General features: G+C 50.0%; 1 non-coding gene across 1 annotated transcript; it reads left to right on the top strand.

Annotated features, from left to right (window-relative positions):
- Positions 1-155, top strand: LOC126878003 (5.8S ribosomal RNA). Its single transcript, XR_007695515.1, has one exon. It is a non-coding gene; the product is annotated as a 5.8S ribosomal RNA (ribosomal RNA).
- Positions 156-310: the final 155 nt, after the last annotated feature.

Genomic DNA, 310 nt, shown 5'->3' with positions numbered 1-310 from the left:
TACCCTGAACGGTGGATCACTTGGCTCGTGGGTCGATGAAGAACGCAGCTAATTGCGCGTCAACGTGTGAACTGCAGGACACATGAACATCGACATTTCGAACGCACATTGCGGTCCACGGATACAATTCCTGGACCACGCCTGGCTGAGGGTTGCTCACGTAAACCTAAGACTGCTTGCGTTGCGTATCGTTACTCTCCGTATCTGTCTCTCTCTGTCCCTTCTTGCCTTAACAACCCGCCGTCGTTCTTCTTTATATAAGAGAACGTTTCAGAGTCGGACGAAGGTACAAGAACGAGGATACGAATAA

The sequence above is a fragment of the Bombus huntii genome, unplaced genomic scaffold, assembly GCF_024542735.1.
Source record: "Bombus huntii isolate Logan2020A unplaced genomic scaffold, iyBomHunt1.1 ctg00000323.1, whole genome shotgun sequence".
Classification (NCBI taxonomy): domain Eukaryota; kingdom Metazoa; phylum Arthropoda; class Insecta; order Hymenoptera; family Apidae; genus Bombus; species Bombus huntii.
Note: the sequence above shows the minus strand (reverse complement) of the source record. Positions and strands in the feature narration are given on the sequence as shown.